The 18,618-nt window shown below is 38.7% G+C and overlaps 1 protein-coding gene and 1 pseudogene across 4 annotated transcripts in view; one reads left to right on the forward strand and one right to left on the reverse strand.

The window, feature by feature from the left end:
• The window catches only part of RBMS2 (RNA binding motif single stranded interacting protein 2), a 69,484-nt gene that overhangs the window by 12,766 nt on the left and 38,100 nt on the right, over positions 1-18,618 (forward strand). The gene's annotated exons all lie outside the window — the stretch shown is intronic.
• Positions 9,741-10,245, reverse strand: LOC116877669 (annotated as a pseudogene).

Below are 18,618 nucleotides of genomic sequence, written 5' to 3' on the forward strand. Positions count from 1 at the left end.
CAGAGCTCCTGCCTGTTTTCTATCTTCCCACCAAACTGTCTTCAGTATCTTCTCTATCTCCATAAATGGTAACTTAATTTTCCCAGGTGCTCAGCCAAAAAGTTTGACTTATACTTCTCTTTTTCTTGTAGAGCCTCATGTCTAATAGTGTAATACTCATACGTATTGTGTTGGACTATTAGTACTTAATACATGGTACACAGTAAATGATCATTAAGGTTAGCAGTTATAACAAATTACCTGTGAAAATAGGATTCCATTTTCTCTATTCCTCTCTGCATATAAAAAACTTTTTCTCCCCCTAAGTTTTTATTTAGGAGTAGAATTTAGTGATTCATCGTTTGTATATAACACCCAATGCTCAATACAAGTACCTTCCTTAATACCCATTACTCATTTAGGCTATCCCCCATCCATCTCCCCTCCATCAACCCTCAGTTTGTTCAAAAACTTTTTTTTTTTAAGATTTTAAAGTAATGTCTGCATCCAATGTGGGACTCACATTTACAACCCCAAGATTAAGAGTTGCATGCTCCAGTGACTGAGGCAGCCATGTGCCCCCATTCCTATCTGCATATAAACAAGTTTATAATTTTCCCATCTTAAACAAACAAATAAAAGCAACCATATCCTGCTTTGATCCCATGTCTCCTGCCAGTACTGCCCATTTCTCTGATCTCTTTCATAATCAAACTTCCTGGAGTGCCTGGCTGGCTCCATAGGTAGAGCATGTGACCCTTGATCTCAGGATTGTGAGTTTAAGCCCCATGTTTGGTGTGGAGATTTAAAAAAAATAAAAACAAAACCAAAATTTATTGAAAGAGCAGTTCCTGTAGAGTCTTTATTTCCTTACCTCTCCCTCCTTTTCTTAATTTTTGTATTTTGTATTTTTATTTTTTTCTGAAGACTTTATTTGACAGAGAGAGAAACAGGAGAGAGGGAGCACAAGCAGGGGGAAGTGGGATAGGAGAAGCAGGCTCCCTGCTGAGCAGGAAGCCCTATGCAGGACTTCTTCCCAATCAGGACCTGAGCAAAAGGCGGACGTTTAATGACTGAGCCACCCACGCACTCTGTATTTTTTATTTTTGACTGTGGTAAAATATATATAACATAAAATTTAACATCTTACCTATTTTTTTTAAAGATTTATTTATTTATTTGTCAAAGGGAGAGAGCACAAGCAGGCAGAGTGGCAGACAGAGGCAGAGAGAGAAGCAGGCTCCCTGCGGAGAAAGGATCCCAGGACCCTGGGATCATGACCTGAGTCCAAGGCAGCCACTTAGCCAACTGAGCCACCCAGGTGTCCCTCTTATCTATTTTTTAATTGTACAGTATGTAATAGTAATTTATTATACTGTTGTGCAACCAGTCTTTAGAATTCTTTTCATCTTGCAGAACTGAAAGTCCGTACCCATTAAACAATTTCCCATTCTTGGGGTGCCTGGGCGGCTCAGTCGTAAGCGTTTGCCTTCTGCTCAGGTCATGATCCCAGGGTCCTGGGATCGAGCCCTGCATCAGGCTCCCTGCTTGGCGGGAAGCCTGCTTCTCCCTCTCCCACTCCCCCTGCTTGTGTTCCCTCTCTTGCTGTGTCTCTCTCTGTCAAATGAATAAATAAAACCTTTAAAAAAAAAACAAAAACAATTTCCCATTTTCTCCTCTTTCCAGACCTTGGCAACCATTGTTGTACTTTGTGTCTCTATGAATTCTCTTAAGACTCTTGTACAAGTTGGAAACACACAGTATTTATCTTTTTGTGATTGGCTTATTTCACTTAACATAATATCCTCAAGGTTCATCCATGTTGAAACATATGTCGGAATTTCTTTGCTTTTTAAGATTGAATAATATTTCATCAAATATATAAAAGAATGTGTTGTGGTTCAACCATTTATCCATTCAACCCAAGTGAGGGACACTTGGTTGCTTCCATCTTTTGGCCATTATGGATAATATATGAGAACATGGGTGTACAAAGATCTTTTCAAGACTCTGGTTTCAATTTTCTTGGGTATATTACCAGAAGTGGAGTTGCTGGATCATATGGTAATCCTGTTTTTAATTTTGTGAGGAATCACCATGTTGTTTTCCGTAGCAGTTTTACTGTTTTCATTCCCACCAACAGTACACAAGGGTTCTGAGTTCTACTTTTTTTGCCAACACCTACTTCCTGTTTTTTTGATAGTAGCCATCCTAATGGGTGTAAGATGGTACCTTAATGTGTTGTTGCTGTTGTTATTTTGTGAATCCTGTAACCATTGTGGGCTTGAACTCAGGACCTGGATATCAAGAGCCTGGATGTCAAGGGTCATGTGCTTTAGTGACAAGCCAACCAGGTGCTGCTTGTAATAGTTTTGATTTGCATTTCTTTAATGGTTAGTGATATTGAACATCTTGTCATGTGCTCGTTGGTTGTTTGTATATCTTCTTTGGATAAATGCCTGAATCTTTTGCCTGTTTTTTTAATGGGATTGTTTATTTTTTTGTTGATGTGTTGTAGTTTGGTTATTAACTGCTTATTAGATAATGTCATTTGCAAGTATTTTCTCTTATTCTGTAAGCTGCCTTTTGACTCTGCTGATTGTGTCCTTTGAAGCACAGAAGTTTTTAATTTTGATATAGTCCAACTGATCTGTTTTTTCTTTTGTTCTTTAGTTCTGTTTGGTTTTTTGTGCTTTGGTCAAGAGATTGCCTAATCCAATCTCATAAGGCTTTTCTCTTATGTTTCCTTCTTCTCTGCCTCCTCCTTCTTTTTTAAAGATTTACTTGAGAGAGAGAGAGAGCATGAGTAGGGGGAGGGTCAGAGGGAGCAGCAGGCTCCCCACTGAGCAGGGGTCTGGGTCCCAGGACTCTGAGATCATGACCTGAGCTGAAGGCAGATGCTTAACCAACTGAGCCATCCAGGTGCCCCTCCTACGTTTTCTTCTAAGAGTTTTATAATTTTAACTCTTGTGTTTAGGTATTTGATCTGTTTTGAGTTAACTTTATATATAGTATTAAGTAATGGTCCATTTTTGCAGGTGGATATTCTATTTTTCCAATGTCATTTATTGAAAAGACTGTCCATTTCACATTGAATGGTCTTGACACTCTTGTTGAAATCATTTGACCATATATTCAATAGTTTCTTTCTTTCCTTCCTTCCTTCCTTTTTTAAGATTTTATTTATTTATTTGTCAGAGAGAAAGAACTCAAAAGCAGCGGGGGGCGGGAGGGGGCTGGGGGTGGGAGGAGTGGCAGAGGGAGAAGCAGGCTCCCTGCTGAGAAAGGAGCTCAGTGTGGGACTCAATCCCAGGACCCTAGGATCATGACCTGAGCCAAAGGCAGATGCTTAATGGACTGAGCTACGCAGGCATCCCGTGGTTTTTCAATTTTAGATGTATGTTGCCTTTCTGCTGTAGAAGATAAGGATTTGATTTTTTGTTAATGTTGTTAGAAGCCTGCCTTTTCCTCTCCCTTACAAGAGTTTTAGGATCTTTATCCCAGTGTTAAAAAAATTTCATGATAATGAATCTTTTGTGGGTCTTATTTATTTAGAGTTGTATACCAATTTCAACCTGGAAATACATATCCTTTGGTTGTAGTGTTTTTGTTGTAATTTATTTCCTTTATTTTTCTCTATGTGTTCTTTTTGAAGTCCTGTTTTTGTTTTGTTTTTATATGGAATAACATTTAAAAACATTTTTTAAGTAATCTCAACACATAATATGGGGCTTACTCTCATGACCCCAAGATCAAGAGTCCCATGTTCTACCAACTGAGCCAGCCAGGTGCCCCTGAAGCACTGTTTTTTATAGGACTTTCCACATCAGTATTTTTCTTCTATTTTCTTTAATATTTTCCCTTTTCTTAAAAGTTTTATTTTCTGTGATATTTCCTCTATCTTCTGTTTATTTTCTAGCCCTTCTATAGATTTTTTTGATATCTGCTATCATATTGTTAATTTCCTTTTCTTTTTTTTAAGAATTTTTATTTATTTATTTGACAGAGATCTCAAGTAGGCAGAGAGGCAGGCAGAGAGAGAGGGGGGAAGCAGGTTCCCTCTGAACAGAGAGCCCAATGCGGGGCTCGATCCTGGGACCCTGAGATCATGAGCTGAGCTGCCCTCTGAGCCACCCAGGCGCTCCCATATCGTTAATTTCTAAGAGCTTTTTTTTTTTTTTTAATCTCTGTATGTTCCTTTTTTTTTTTTTTTTTTTAAAGATTATTTATTTATTTATTTATTTGACAGAGCTCACAAGTAGGCAGAGAGGCAGGCAGAGAGAGAGAGGAGGAAGCAGGCTTCTTGCCAAGCAGAGAGCCCGATTCGGGGCTCAATCCCAGGACCCTGGAATCATGATCTGAGCCTAAGGCAGAGGCTTTAACCCACTGAGCCACCCAGGTGCCCTGAGTATGTTCCTTTTTTTGTTGCCTTTTGTTTTTGCTTCATAGATAAAATATTTTTGTTTAAATCTCTTGAGACTATTCATTAAGTTTTCCTCTTTTGTTCTATTTCTTTTGAGTTTCTTTTTTGTTTTTGTCTTTGACTTCAGAGGTTTTCTTTAAATGTCTAAAGATTTTGGCTGTTTAAGTGAAAGACATTAAAAGACCAGATGGAAATGCTGTTGGCATGGGAAAAGCTTACCAAATTGTGGACTTCACTTTAGGTGATAAAAGTTGTTGCATAGGGAGGGGCCTGAATATCATCGTTTATGGAGCTTTTCTATTGTGGTAGTCAGTTTTCCTAGAGAGAAATACTCCAGTATCCTAAGAGGGGTGGGTTGGAGAAATGGCTGAGAATATTGCTTAATCCTCATGTTTTCACGTTAGTATTTATTCCCACCCAGCTCTGCTTGGTGGCTAGGAAACCAGAGTCCCTCTGGTTCAACCTCCCCAAAGAATAAACTGGTTTTCCTCTGGAGGGGAGGTAGAAGTGGGGTAGTGGTAGCCTGACTGTGTGGCTAACGCTTGTCTTTTTAGGTCCTTGGTGCCTCTAATTTTTTTTTTTTAATTTTATTTATTTATTTGAGAGAGAGTGTGAGAGTGGAGAGGTCAGAGGAAGAGCAGACTCCCCACCAAGCAGGGAGCCCGATGTGGGACTCGATCCCAGGACTCCAGGATCATGACCCAAGCTGAAAGCAGCTGCTCAACCAACTGAGCCACCTAGGTGCCCTGGTGCCTCTAATTTTTGAGTGTCTCTGGAATTTTACAGAATTACCTTTCTCCTAGTTTGCTTCCTATTAGGTTTTAGTTTTCTTTGCTCTTCTAAGTTATATATCACTTACCCATCTGGTGTCCAGGTTCTAAAATGTTGTTGAGATCTGTTACCTGTTTTCTATATCCTCTGAAATCTACGTCTTTTGAAATTTATTTATTTATTTATTTAAATTAAAGTTTCCATTTATTTTTTAGTAATCTTTACACCCAGTATGGGCCTTGAACTCACAACTCTGAGCTAAAGAGTTGCATGCTTTTCAGATGCCAGGCACCTATGTCTTTTTTAAACCTTTATCATAATTTTAGTGGGATTCGAGAGGCTATAGAGATAATTACATATATTCAATTCAGAATCTCCTATTCAGGGACGCCTGGGTGGCTCAGTTGGTTGAGCGGCTGCCTTCGGCTCAGGTCATGATCCCGGCGTCCTGGGATCGAGTCCCACATCGGGCTCCTTGCTCGGCAGGGAGCCTGCTTCTCCCTCTGCCTCTGCCTGCCTCTCTGTCTGCCTGTGCTCGCTCGCTCTCTCTCCCTCTGTCTCTGACAAATAAATAAATAAAATCTTTAAAAAAAAAAAAAAGAATCTCCTATTCATGCTTCATCCCCCTCCAGTCTGGTTTTTGCCTCCCTTGTCCTACTAAAATATGTCATCATAATAATCAGGTTCTCCCCCGCCCCAGTTTTACTGAGATATAATTGACATATAACATTCTGTAAGTTTAATGTATAAAATGTGCCGATTTGCTACAGATCTGTATTGCAAAAGGTTTGCCACACTAAGGTCGGTTAATATATCCTTCACCTCACCTAATTACCTTTTTTGTTGTTATTATTGCTGTGAGCACATGAAAACACTACTGTCCTAGCAGCTTTGAAATATACAGTACAGTAGTGTTAAACTGTAATCACCATGCTGTACATTAGATCCCTAGAACTTACTCATCTTATAGCTGAAATTTGTACCCTTTGACAATATCTCCCTATTTGCCCACCCCTCAACCGTTGGCAACCACCCTTCTCCTCTCTGCTCCTCTCTTTGATGTTTTTTAGATTCCACATAAACTGAGATCATATAGTATTTGTCTTTCTCTGTTTGACTTATTTCACTTAGCATAATGCCATTTAAGTCCGTCGGTGTTGTCACAAATCAAGTTACATTTTTATGGCTGAATAATATTCCTTTGTGTATATATATATGACATTTTCTTTATTCCTCCATCAGTGGATGCTTACATTGTTTCCACATGTTGACTATTGTAAATAATGTTTCAGTGAACATGGGACTCCAGCTATCTCTTTGAGAAAGTGAGTGATTTTATCACCTTTGGATATATACCCAGAAGTGGGATTGCTAGATCTAATGGATTTCTTTCTTTTCTTTTCTTTCTTTTTTTTTTTTAGGATTTTATTTATTTGTGTGTGTGTGTGTGTGTGAGAGAGAGAGAGAGAGAGAGAGCACACTCACACATGAACAGGAGGAGGGGCAGAGGGAGAAGGAAAGGGAAAGACTCTCAAGCAGACTTCACACTGAGTGTGGAGTCTGATGGGGTGCTTGATCTCACAACCCTGAGTTCATGAACTAAGCTGAAACGAAGAGTCAGAGGCTCAATGCACCGAGCCACCCACATACCCCGTGCATTTCTATTTTTAATTTTCTTTCTTTTTTCTAATTTTTATTTTTAAAAAGATTTTATTTATTTATTTATCAGAGAGAGAGCACAGGCAGGGAGAGGAGAAAGCAAGGTCCCTGCTGAGCAAGAAGCCTGATACAGGACTCCATCCCAGGACTCTGGGATCATGACTTGAGGCAGAGGCAGACATTTAACCGACTGAGCCACCCAGGCATCCCTATTTTTAATTTTCTAGGGAATCTCCTTACTGTTTTTCGTAATGGCTGTACCAATTTACATTCCTACCAGTGGTGCACCAGAGTTCCCTTTTCTCCACATCCTTGCTAGCATTTAAAAAAAAATATTTATTTATTTGAGAGAGAGAGAGAGAGTGAGAGAGAGCATGAGAGGGGAGAACGTCAGAAGGAGAAGCAGACTCCCCGTGGAACTGGGAGCCGGACTCGGGACTCGATCCGGGGACTCTGGGATCATGACCCTAGCCTAAGGCAGTCGCCCAACCAACTGAGCCACCCAGGCTCCCTCTTGCTAGCATTTTTAATCTCTTGATTTTATGATAGTCATTCCAGCAGATATGAGATGATATCTTGTAGTGGTTTTGATTTATGTTTCCCTAAGGATTAGTAACATTGAGCACACGTAGCTGTTGGCCATTTGTATGTATTCTTTGGAAAAGTGTCTATTCAAGTTTTCTGCCCATTTTTTAAATTGGATTTTTTTTGCTCTTGATTTGTATGAGTTCCTTATACATTTTGTATGTCAACTCCTCATCAGCTATATAGTTTGAAAATATTTCTTTCATTCAGTAGATTGCCTTTTCATTTGTTGATGGATTCCTTCTATGTGTAAAGGCTTTTTATTTTAGTGTAGTCCCAACTGTTTATTTTTGCTTTTGTTTTCCTTGCTGCAGAAGATATATATATACATACACGCACACACATATATATGTATATGTATATATATATATTTTTAATGCTGCTAAGGCTGATATCAAAGAAATTACTGTCTGTGTTTTCTTCTAAGAGTTTTATGGTTTCATGTCTCGCACTTAGATCCTTAATCCATTTTGAATTTATTTTTGCTTTTTTTGTTTTTGTTGTTTTGTTTTGTTTTTTTTTTAATATATATATATTTTTAAAGATTTTATTTATTTATTTGACAGAGAGAGAGAGACCACAAGCAGGCAGAGCGGTAGGCAGAGAAAGTAGGGGAAGGAGGTTCCCTACGGAGCAGAAAGCCCGATGCGGAGCTCGATCCCAGGACCCTGAGATCATGACCCGAGCCGAAGGCAGAGACTTAATCCACTGAGCCACCCAGGCGCCCCTGTTTTGTTTTTGTTTTTGTTTTTTAAGATTTATTTTATTTATTTATTTGACAGAGATCACAAGTCGGCGAGAGGCAGGCAGAGAGAGAGGAGGAAGCAGGCTCCCCGCAGAGCAGAGAGCCCGATGCGGGGCTCGATCCCAGGACCCTGGAATCATGACCTGAGCTGAAGGCAGCGGCTCAATCCACTGAGCCACCCAGGCGCCCCCTGTTTTGTTTTGTTTTAAAGATTTTATTTAGGGTTGCCTGGGTGGCTCAGTGGGTTAAGTCTCTGCCTTCGGCTCAGGTCATGATCTCAGGGTCCTGAGATGGAGACTCGCATTGGGCTCCCTGCTTGGCGGGAAGCCTGCTTCTCCCTCTCCCACTGTCCCTGCTTGTGTTCTCTCTCGCTGTATTTCTCTCTGTCAAATAAATAAATAAAATCCTTTAAAAAAAATATCTTATTTATTTATTTGTCTGAGAGAGAGCACAAGCAGGGAGAGCAGCAGGCAGAGGGAGAAGCAGGCTCCCCTCTGAGCAAGGACCCTGATGTGGGATTGGATCCCAGGATCCTAGGATCATGACCTGAGCCAAAGGCAGATGCTTAACCAATTGAGCCACTCAGGTGTCCCTTGAATTCATTTTTGTGTATGGGTTTAAGAAAGTGATCCAGTTTCATTTTTTTGCGTGTAGCTGTCCATTTTTTCCAGCACCATTTATTGAAGAGACTGTCTTTCCCCTGTTGTATAATCTTGCCTTTTTTGTCATAGATTAATTGACCATATAAGCATGGGTTTATTTCTGGTCTCTCTTTGCTATTCCACTGATCTGCGTGTCTATTTTGTGCCAGTACCAAACTGTTTTGGTTACTATAGTTACGTATGTATGTATCTATGTTGACTATAGCTTTTTAAATAGTTTGAAATCAGGAGGTGTGATGCCTTTAGCTTTGTTCTTAAGATTATTTTGACTATTTGGGATCTTTTGTGGTTTCACATGAATTTTAGAATTGTTTTTTCTGTTTCTGTGAAAAGTGCCATTGGAATTTTGATAAGGATTGCACTGAATCTATAGATGGCTTTTGATGCAGATTTCAACATTCTTAATTCTTCTGATCCATAAACAGGCATATCTTTCCACTTGTGTCTCCTTCAGTTTCTTTCAACAGTGTTTTGTAGTTTTCAATGTACAGATCTTTCACCTTCTTATTTATCTTATTTTTACCTATTTTATTGGTTTTGATGTTTTTGTTAATGGAATTGTTTTTCTTTTTTTGATAGTATATAGAAATGCAACTGATTTTTTAATGTTGATTTGATTAATTGTTGATTAAATGTTGATTAATGCTGAAACATTACTGAATTCATTAGGTCTCACTTGGTGGAGATTTATGATTTTTTATGTATAAGATATGTTATCAGCAAACAGTTACATGCCCTCCTTTCTGATCTGGCTGCCTGTATTTCCTTTTTTTCGTGAGGGGACTGCTATTTTTTATGACAAATATTCCACATTCATGATCCTCTCCAGTCAGAAGTTGTGTTGTTTTTTTTTTTTTTAAGTTTTATTTATTTAAGTAATCTCTGCATCCCACATGGGGCTGGAGCTCAAGACCCTGAGATCAAGAGTCGTGTGCTCCTCTGACTGAGTCAGGCAGGCGTCCCAGTCAGAACTTCTGTGATACCATGCTCTCAGCTGTGGCCAGAGAATGAAGTCATCTGACTGACCCATCCTGCAAATGACGCCATGGATAGTGTAGGTTGTAAACTGGCCGTTGAACCTCCTGGTCACCTTGCCAGCCTTGGCCATGTTCTTCTGAATGGACATGTGGTCCTTGGCACTGATGATGTGGTTGCTGGAGGAGCACTTTCGAGACATGTACAGTTCCATGAATTTGCTGGCATCATTCTGCATGTTGAGGGTATGCCTGCTGCCACCCTGGATACCTTTCTTTTTCTAGCCTACTTGCTGTGGCTAGGACTTCTAGTACTATGTTGAATACGAGCAGTCAGAATGGGCACCCTTGTCTTGTTCCTGATCTTTGAGGGAAAGCTTTGAGTATACTAGCTATAGGCTTTTCATATATGGCTTTTATTATGTTGAGTTATGTTCGTTCTATATCCAATTTGTTGAGCATTTTTATCATGAAAGGATGTTGAATCTTGTCAGTTGCTTCTTCTGTGTCAAGATGATTGTATGATTTTTGTCTTTCATTCTATTAACGTGGTATATCACATTTATTGATTTTCTGTATGTTGAAACATCCTTGCATCCTAGGAGTAATTCTGACTTGATCATGGCATATGGGCTTTTTAACGTGCTGTTGAATTTATTTTGCTACTATTTTGTTGAGAATTTTTGTGTCTTTATTCATCAGAGATTTTGGTCTGCTGTTTTCTCATAATGTCCTTGTCCGGCTTTGATATCTGTGTAATGCTGGCCTCACCAAATGAGTTTGGGAATGTTACCTCCTCTTCAGTTTTTGGAAGAGTTGAGAAGAACTCATGTTAATTCTTCTTTCAGTGTTTGGTAAAATTCTCCCATGGAGCTGTATAGTCCTGGGCTTTTCTTTATTGGGAGGTGTTTGATTACTAATTCAATCTCCTCAGTTGTTACTGGTCTGTTCAGATTTTATGTGTATTTTGTTTGTCTCTGTTTATGATTAGGACTTAGTAGGTTATATGTTACTAGGAATTTATCTCTTTCTTCTAGGTTATAGAATTCTAGGTTTATCTGTTTCTCTAGGTTATAGAATTTGGTGGCATATCATTGTTCATGGCAATCTCTTAAGATCTTTTGTATTTCTGTGGTATCAGTTGTAATGTCTCTTTTATGTATAATTTTGAGTTCTCTTTTTCTTGGTAAGTCTAGCTAATGTGTTGTCAATTTTGTTTATCTTTTCAAAAAACCAGCACTTGTTTGTCTATTCTCTATTTTATTTATTTCTGCTCTGATTTTTGTTCTCATTTTTTCTGTTAAGTTTGGGCGTAACATATTCTTTCTCTAAGTCCTTGAGGTTTTGGGGGATTTTTTTTTTCTTTATGTGGGCATTTATTGCTATAAACGTCCCTCTTTGCATTGTTTTTGCTGCATATCATGAATTTTGATATGTTGCATTACCATTTATGTTTGCTTCAAGACTTTAAAAATTTCATCTTTGACTCATTAGGTTGTTCAGGAGTATACTGTTTAATTTCCACATATTTATTAATTTTCTGATTTTCTCCCTGTTAACTGATTTCTAGTTTCATACCATTTCGGCCAGAAAAGAATACTTGGTATGATTTCAGTATTTTTGAATTTGTCAGGATGCGTTTCGTCATTTAATACATACTCTATCCTGGAGAATGTTCCATGTATACTTGAAAAGAATGTGTATGCTGCTCTTGGATGGAATGTCCTATATATGTCTGTTAGGGCCATTTGGTCTGAAGTATAGTCTTTTTCAAGCTGATAATACTTGATTTTGATTACGTACAAAACCTATCCTTTTACCTTCCTCCTGACATTTTATGTTTTTATATTACAGTTTGCATCTTTTTATGTTGTGTATCCATTGACAAATTATTGTAGTTATAGCTATTTTTAGTACTTTTTTTTTTTTTAAGTGGGCTCCAGGGGCACCTGGGTGGCTTAGTGGGTTAAGGCCTCTGCCTTTGGCTCAGGTCATGATCCCGGGGTCCTGGGATCGAGCCCCGCATTGGGCTCTCTGCTCTGTGGGGAGCCTACTTCCCCCTCACTCTCACTGCCTGCCTCTTTGCCTACTTGTGATCTCTGTCAAATAAATAAATAAAATCTTTAAAAAAACAAAAAAACAAAAAATAAAGTGGGCTCCACACCCAACGTGGGGCTTGAACTCAGGACCCTAAGATCAAGAGTCACCATGCTCTATCAACTAACCCAGCTAGGTGCCCCGGTACTTTTGTTCCTTAAACTTTATGCTAGAGTTAAGTGATTAACACGGCTATATTGCACTATTAGAATATCCTGAATCTGATTATATGTTTAGCTTTACCAGTGTGACATGTATTTTCATGTTTTCATATTGCCAGTTAGCATCCTTTCATTTTAGCTCAGTGAACTCCTTTTAGCATTTCTTACAAGTTAGGTTGAGTGGTGATGAATTGTCTTAGTTTTTCTTTGTTAGGGAAAGTGTTTCTCACCTTCATTTCTGAAGAACAAACTTTCTGGGTAAATTATTCTTGGTTGGGATTTTTCTTTTTCTTTCATCATTTTGAATATATTATTCTATCATCTCCTGCCCTGCAAGGTTTCTGCTCAAATGTCCATAATTGCCTGATGGAGGTTTTCTTGTATGAGAGAATTTTTTTTCTTGTTGATTTTTAAATTTAATTAATTGATTTGAAAAATTTATTTATTTAAAGGGTGCCTGGGTGGTTCAGTCTGTTGGGGTATCTGACTTCAGCTCAGGTCATGATCCCAGGCTTCTGGGATTGAGCCCTGCATTGGGCTCCTTGCTCAGTGGGAGCCTCCTTCTCCCTCTCCCTCTACCTGCTGCTCCCCCTGCTTGTGTTCTCTCTCTTTCTCAAATAGGTGGATAAAATCTTTTTAAAAAGAACCATAAATAAAATTTTACTTATTTAAGTAACCTCTACACCCAAAGTGGGGCTCGACCATGACCCTGAGATCGAAGTTGCACACTCTTCCATTGAGCCAACCACGCATTCCTTCTTGTTGATTTTTACGATTCTCTCTTTACAGCATGCCTTGCTGGTGCATTCTGTGAAGTATGTAATTCTTGATTTCAGGGTCATAAGTTCATACTGGACAGTGGGATAGAGTTTACTTAAAAAAATTAAATTCTCAGGGTGCCTGGGTGGCTCAGTGGGTTAAAGCCTCTGCCTTCAGCTCAGGTCCATGATCCCAAGGTCCTGGGATCAGGCCGCACATCAGGCTCTCTGCTCAGTGGGGAGCCTGCTTCCCCCTCTTTCTCTGCCTGCCTCTCTGCCTACTTGTGATCTCTGTCTGTCAAATAAATAAATAAAATCTTTAAAATAAATAAATAAAAATTAAATTCTCTCTCTCTCTCTTTTTTTAAGTAGACTCCATGCCCAGTGTGGAGCCCCGCTCAGGGCTTGAACTCATGACCCTGAGGTCAAGACCTGAGATCAAGAGTTGGATGCTTAACTGACTGAGCCATCCAGGTGCCCCTTAAATTCTCTCTTTATCTTTGATTTTAGATAGTTTTATTATAATGTATCTTGGAGAACATTGTTTTGGATTGGAATTTTTGGGTGTGCTATTACTTTCATGAATTGGGTGTCCAAAACGCTTTCCAGGTTTGGGAAGTTCTCAACCATTATTCCTTTGAATAAACTTTCTACCACTTCTCTTCTCCTTCTGGGATTCTAGGGATGCAGAAATTCTTTCTTTTAATGTGTCCCTTAAGTTCCATAAGATAAGCTTTCTTCTTTCCTTTTCATTCTCTTTTTCCCTTTTTCCCTTCTGACTGGGTAATTTTAAATGGTTACTCTTCAGGCTCACTGATTCTTTTGTTTGATCTAATCCATAAGGTACTTTTAAGTTGTTGCCAAATCCAACAAGGTTTTGTTTTGGTTTTGGTTTTGGTTTAGTTTTCATCTTACATAATGTCTTAGCATCATTCGCTAGGGTTGACTATTCTCCATTTCTTGAAATATTCTCCTTGTTCGTCTCTGGTTACACAACTCCAGTTACACAGTCTTGCCCTTTTGACCCTTCTCTTTTGGTCTCTTTGTCAGCTACTTTATTCAGTTTCTGATTATTTAAAGTTCTTTAGGTCTTCTTACTTTACCTTCTCTCTAAATATACTTTCTTCCTAAATTTTAGTTATTACTATGCTAACAGATTTACACGTTATAATTGCTAGGCCAGACCTCTCCTCTGTGTATCCAACTGCCTACTTGATATTTTTTCCTGGAAATCTCACAGGTTATTCAAGGTTTTGTTATTATTTGTTTGGTTGTTTTTGTTTTGTTTTGTTTTGTTTAATAAGTTCTAGGCCCATTGTGGAGCTTGAATCCATGATTCTGAGATCAAGAGTCAAATGTTCTATGACTGAGCCAGCCAGGTGCCTCTCAAATTTAACATATTCAAAATTTAATGCTTGCTTAGTAGTCCCCTAATCTCTACAATGTTGTTAATGATATTGCCGTCCATCCAGTTACTCAAGCTAGACACTGTCCTTGCCTACGTCCAATCAATAAACTAGTCCTGTTGATTCTTATAAGCTAAATCTCAGATCTTCCCACCCTTTTTTTTTTTTTTTTTTATCTTCACTGCCATCTCCAGTTATAGACTGCATTGTGTCTTGTTTGGGTATTATAGTGACTGCCTAATTGATATTCCCATTCAACTCCTGCCTCACTCTAATTTGTTCTTCCCATAGTAGCCACAGTAATATCTTCAAAACATTGATCAGACCTTATAACTTCTTTCCTACATAAAATTATTCATTAATTGTCTAATGTGTTCAGAATGAAAACCAAGCACTTCAACACAGGCTGGAATTTTCTGTGTCCCTCTCCCTCCTTCATTACACTCTAGCTTCACTGGCCTTCTGTTCCTTTTAGATTCATTTGAAAGTCCCACTTTGTGGGGCACGTGGCTGGCTCAGTCGGTTAAGCATCTGCCTTTTGGCTCAGGTCATGATCCCAGGGTCCTGGGATCGAGCCCCTGCTTCCCTTCCTCTCTCTCTCTGCCTGCCTCTCTGCGTACTTGTGATCTCTGTCTGTCAAATAAACAAATAAAATCTTTAAATAAATAAATAAAATCTTTTTTTTTTTTAAGATTTTATTTATTTATTTGACAGAGAGAGAGATCACAAGTAGGCAGAGAGTCAGGCAGAGAGAGAAGGGGAAGCAGACTCCCTGCTGAGCAGAGAGCCCGATGTGGGGCTCGATCCCAGGACACTGAGATCATGACCTGAGCCGAAAGCAGCGGCTTAATCCACTGAGCCACCCAGGCGCCCCAAATAAATAAAATCTTTAAAAGTAAATAAATAAATAAATATCACCTTTTTTACCAGACTAACTAAAGTAGGTTACAGCTTTCTGTTTTGTCTTTCTAGCCCATTTATCATGATGGGTAATTATGCAATTGCTTTATGATTATTTGATTAATGTCTTTATCTCTGCTAAATGCTAAATTTCATTAGGACCAAGACTATCTCTGGTGTAGCTCAGGATTTTGTCCTTGGTACCTGTCCTTGTCTGGTACTCTAAAGGAGAATTCAGTATTTGTTGAATAAACAGATGTGAACTCTTTTTATATCTCAGGGACTATTATAAGAGCTTTACATGTATTTATTTTCATCTCCATAACAATTCTATTGCATAGGTCCTATTACTGTCCCCATTTTACAAGTAAGGTTAGGCAACTTATCCAGAGTCATACAGCTAGTACATGGTGACAGAATTAAATCTAAGTCTTTGTAAGTATTGAGCCTGTGTTTCTTTATTTCTTTTTTAAGCCTGTGTTTTAACCACTTTCTGCTAGCTAATGGGATCTGTAATCAAGAAAGATACTTTTGAAAAAACATTTGGTAAACGTTGATTCATTGCCTACTTAATTCCTAAATGAGTAGTGAATAATTGAATGCCTGTATAAAAACTGAATCTGGGGCGCCTGGGTGGCTCAGTGGGTTAAAGCCTCTGCCTTCCCGCTCAGGTCCATGATCCCAGGGTCCTGAGATCCAGCCCCTTATCAGGCTCTCTGCTCAGCAGGGAGCCTGCTTCCTCCTCTCTCTGCCTGCCTCTCTGCCTACTTGTGATTTCTGTCTGTCAAATAAATAAATAAAATCTTTAAAAAATAATTAAAAAATGAAACTGAATCTGATTTTTCTTCATTTGTAAAATAAAGAAAATGATTTTTTTGTTGTTGTTAACCCAAGTTGAATTATTATTAAATCATTATTTTATTTTGTAATTATAGGATTTACAAACTGGGAGGGCCAGACATGCTAACATTTTACCCCTCCCCACCTCATTTCAACTACCAAAGATAATACTTGCCTTGCCTTTAAGGAATGTTGGGGTTTGAGGGGTTTCAGTTTGAAGCATTCCTCTTCCTCCAGTCCACATGAGAAATACGAAAGTTTGAGAGAGAGAAATCAAAACAAAACATTTCTTATTAATAAAACTAATAGCCAAGAAGGTAGCTTATATCTCGGGCCAGTGGATTTCTAATACTACCCCAGAATTGACAGATTTATCTACCTAGATATAGCAGTGATTTAAAAAAAGCAAATGGAAAGCTATGGACTTCCCCTGTCTGGTGGCTTACCCTTTTAAAACTTAACCAGTTTGAAGGGGCACCTGGGTGGCTCAGTTGGTTAAATGACTGACTCTTGGTTTCTGCTCAGCCCATGATCTCAGGGTCTTGAGAACAAGCCCTGTGTCGGGCTCCCCGATGAGGGTGGAACCTTGTTTGGGATGCTTTTGCCCCTTTTCCTTTGCCCCTCTCCCCACCCATACATGCTCTTTCTCTCTCTAAAACAAACAAAGACTTAATCATTGTGAAGTAGCAGTGCTGAACGTGTATAGGCATACCTTATCCTATCATGCTTCACTTTATTGTGCTCTGCAGTTACTGTATTTTTTACAAACTGAAGATTTGTGCCAGTCCTGTGTTAAGCAAATTGGCACCATTTTTCCAACAGCATTTGCTCATTTCGTGTCATTTTGGTAATCCTTGCAATATTTCAAATTTTTTAAATTGTTATATTGTTCATGGTTATTTATGATCAGTGATCTTTGCTGTTACTATTTTAATTGTTCTGGGGTGCCATGAACCCATGTAAGACGGTGAACTTAACTGATAAATGTGTGTGATCTGACTGCTTCATTGGCTCTTCCCCATTTCTCTCCCTCTCTTTAAGCTTTCAAATAAGTAAATAAAATGTTTTTAAGTGAAGAATCAAAAATGACACCAAGAGGAGGGAGGGGGTATTTTTTTTTTTTTAAATATTTTATTTATTTATTTGTCAGAGAGAGAGAAAGAGAGCACAAGCAGGGGGAGCAGCAGGCAGAGGGAGAAGCAGCTCCCTGCTGAGCAAGGAGCCTGATGTGGGACTTGGTTCCAGGATTCCAGGATCATGACTTGAGTTGAAGGCAGACGCTTAACCCACTGAGCCACCCAGGTCATCCCTTAAAGATGTTTTAGAAATTGATTTTTCTTTTTTTAATAATTGGGATTAATTATTGACCTTGTTTATAGTTTATGAAAGCCATTGCTTTCTCAATGACTAACAATGGAAAGGCTGTGTTTGGGGAGCTGGATGATCCTGAGTAAAGAATAAGATTCCAGGGGCGCCTGGGTGGCTCAGTGTGTTAAAGCCTCTGCCATCGGCTCAGGTCATGATCTCAGGGTCCTGGGATCAAGCCCCAAATCGGGCTCTCTGCTCAGTAGGGAGCCTGCTTCCTCCTCTCTCTGCCTGCTGCTCTTCCTGCTTGTGATCTCTGTCTGTCCAATAAATAAATAAAATCTTTAAAAAAAAAAGAGAGAGTAAGATTCTACTATTTATTTATTATGTGAACTTGAGAAAGCAGCAGGCTCCTCTGAATCTCAGTTTCTGAATCAATACCAAAATGGAAATGATACTTGTCTTATTATCTTCTTTGTAAGGATTATGTTAGATAACAAAGTCTTCTAGGACTTGGAATATGGTAGGTAGCCAGCAAATGTTATTTTGCCTTCTCTTTGCCTGACAGAAAGATAATAAAATAATAGGTCAGTTGCAACTATCTTGTGTTTACTTTTCTACTTTGTTTGTTTGTTTGTTTTTGATATTACCTAGGGTCATCACTTTTGAAAAACTAGGTCGGGGCACTTTTACTTTGCTACTGTGAGTTTTCGGTGGTGTTTTTTTTTGTTTTTTTTTTTTTCATGGCATTGTTCTATTTTTGCATTACATCTTATAATTGAAGGCCAATCTTTTAAAGGTTTTATTTAGGGACGCCTGGGTGGCTCAGTTGCTTAAGTGTCTGCTTAATGTGGGTTCAGACTGAAAACCCAAGATCAAGAGTCATATGTTCTACCACCTATGCCAGCCAGGCACCCCAGGAAAATGCTAATTTTTTAGGTGATATAGTGACATTGTGCTTTGTTTTATAAAAAAGATTTTCTTTTTCATGGCCACCTGGCTGGCTCAGTTTGAAGAATGTGCAACTCTTGGTCTCAGGGTCATGAGTTTGAGCCCCACATTGGATGTTAGGATTGCTTAAATAAATAAATACATAAATAAAGTTTTAAGAAAAGATTTTTTCTGGCTTATATGTGGGAATATTTTAGAATGACATGGTATATTTAGTATTTGTTTTGAAATCATGTGGGCAGTGGAGAAATAGGTAGAGCTACAGATGAAGCAGTTTGTCCATGAATAATTATTGAAGCTAAGTAAGAAGTATGTAAGGATTCATTATACTCTTTTGTTTACTTTTGTGTATGTTTTCCATTATAAAAAGTGAAACAGTTCTTGTTATTAAAATTTGCTTCC

Source organism: Lontra canadensis, unplaced genomic scaffold (genome assembly GCF_010015895.1).
Source record: "Lontra canadensis isolate GAN:19392208 unplaced genomic scaffold, GSC_riverotter_1.0 scaffold53, whole genome shotgun sequence".
NCBI lineage: Eukaryota > Metazoa > Chordata > Mammalia > Carnivora > Mustelidae > Lontra > Lontra canadensis.